Consider the following 2,781-nt stretch of genomic DNA (forward strand, 5'->3'; position numbering starts at 1 on the left):
CGAATGCTACCTAAAATAAACAGTATTGCATAAAACTCAAAAGAGCATCCATAGTGGCTAAAATATAATTAATTCTTGATTAAACTCAACAAATTACATGCAAATTCACTAGGAAAAGATAGGAAAGATGCTCACGCATCAATCTCCGAGAAGTGGGTAGTCCGCATGAGGTAGTGGGCAAAAATCTGCTGCCATGTCTTGGCCTCTCTGCTCAGATAGGTAAAGCGCATCCCCTTGGGTGCCTTGTTCTCCGCATCCATAACCCAGGGAGCCTCCGGTGTAGCTACCACTGCCCTCAAAGCATCAAAGTTGAAGGTCATGCAGTGGAGATCCACCTTGGCCTGCTCAAAGGCATCAGTATCACCTGCCTTGGGCCTACAAGTAAGGGCGTCCTCAATAGCCTGCTCCGTGATGGGAACCTGAATACCTCTAATAAGCACTGAGTCAAGGGTGTGGCGGAAGAAGTTGCAATAGAATTCCTGCACCCAAGACCGGTTCACCTGGCTAAGTTCCCGATCCACAAAGTCTAAACCCATCCTCTCAATGCGGTTATTAATCATTTGCCTCAAATCGGATGGGAGGACTAACTTCTTTTCAATGTTTAAGTTCTTTTTGTTGTAGCTTGGGAATCAAAGTTCGCAGTAGAGATTAGGGAACTTGACTGTATCCTGGGCAGGCAGTGATTGATTTGCTCTTTCCTAATCATCAATAGGATTTTTAGAATAATCCACATAAGGAGAGAAAGTAGAATTTGGGGCCCTTTCCTCTTTTTGGAGGTGGCCTTGCCCTTTCTCTTATCCGACATCCTAAAACACAGAAAAGAGTAGAATATAAGCGGCTAAGCACGTAGCAGGAAGCAGGAAAGAAATGATCAGGGTGTAAGATGAATGACAAGTAATCATGATGTGAGCTAAAATTGGAAAGTTGGAAAGCAAGTAAGCACAGAAAACATCCATAAACCAAGAATCAAACATTTCAAGCAATGTAACACAATGATCATGTATTAGGTATAGTAATCATCATAACACAAAAGAATGGTTAAAGAGTTAAGTAAAATGAGAATTGAAGTCAGTAGGTCAAACAAGTTCGTGAATTAAAAAAATGAGATTGATAGTTAGTGGTATGATGGAGAATGGCCTAATGAAAAGAGAATCGCAAAATGTGTATAACAATCATGTTCACACTCATGAAAATGTAGGAATACCAAAAGTATGTGATAATGGATTCGCAATAATTGGTGGTATAAGCAATAGAGTGCATTGGTGTAACTATGAAAAGGTGAAAACCAAATAGAGTGAAGAAAGAAAGTTACACCATAGAGGTACACCAATTATTGTGAAAGAATGAACACTGGGTAAGGAACTTGCAAATTGTGGTGCATAAAAATGTTTAGGCAATTCCGTCAGTTCATTTAGTCACTGCTAATCACAGGGAACAGAATAAGAATGGGGAAAAGCTAGCCTAAATATCCCCGGAATTGAACTTGGTATGAGTTGAGCAAATGTTGGTTTGAAAATGCCAAGTTCAATCCTAGGCACGATTTGAAGGTCAAAAATAGTTTTGGGAAAAATTGGACAGCATCCCGGCTGTAATTTGGACGTTCCCGGATAGGCAAAAACAGTAGGATAGGCATATGAATCCAAAAACAAGAACCATAGCCAATCAGTAGCAGAAAGCAAATATCATGCTGATAAGTGGAATGCACATAACTATGCAGCAGCAACATAATCAGAGAATAAGAAATATAGCAGGCAGCAGAGTGTGAAGAATGTATCATGGTGATGAGCAGATAATTTATACGCTTTTTGGCATTGTTTTTAGTATGTTTTTAGTAGAATCTAGTTACTTTTAGGGATGTTTTCATTATTTTTTATGTTAAATTCACATTTATGGACTTTACTATGATTTTGTGTGTTTTTCTGTGATTTCAGGTATTTTCTGGATAAAATTGAGGGACTTGAGCAAAAATCAGATTCAGAGGTTGAAGAAGGACTGCTGATGCTGTTGGATTCTGACCTCCCTGCACTCAAAGTGGATTTTCTGGAGCTACAGAACTCAAAATGGCGCGCTTCTAATTGCGTTGGAAAGTAGACATTCAGGGCTTTCCAGCAATATATAATAGTCCATACTTTGGCCGCGTTTAGACAACGTAAAAGGGCGTTGAACGCCAGTTCTACGCTGCTGTCTGGAGTTAAACGCCAGAAACACGTCACAAACCAGAGTTGAACGTCAGAAATACGTTACAACCTGGCGTTCAACTCCAGAAAGAGCCTCTGCACGTGTAACATTCAAGGTCAGCCCAAGCACACACCAAGTAGGCCCCGGAAGTGGATTTATGCATCAATTACTTACTTCTGTAAACCCTAGTAGCTAGTTTATTATAAATAGGACTTTTTACTATTGTATTAGACATCTTTTGGACGCCTAGTTCTTAGATCATGGGGGCTGGCCATTCGGCCATGCCTGGACCTTCATCACTTATGTATTTTCAAACAGTAGAGTTTCTATACTCCATAGATTAAGGTGTGGAGCCTTGCTGTTCCTCAAAGATTAATGCGAAGTACTATTGTTTTTCTATTCAATTCAACTTATTCCGCTTCTAAGATATTCATTCGCACTTCAACATGAATGTGATGAACGTGATAATCATCATGATTCCCTATGAACGCGTGCCTGACAACCACTTCCGTTCTACCTTAGATTGAATGAGTATCTCTTAGATCTCTTAATCAGAATCTTCGTGGTGTAAGCTAGATTGATGGCGGCATTCATGAGAATCCG

Source organism: Arachis ipaensis, chromosome B9 (assembly GCF_059453495.1).
Source record: "Arachis ipaensis isolate K30076 ecotype BB chromosome B9, ASM5945349v1, whole genome shotgun sequence".
Lineage (NCBI taxonomy): Eukaryota > Viridiplantae > Streptophyta > Magnoliopsida > Fabales > Fabaceae > Arachis > Arachis ipaensis.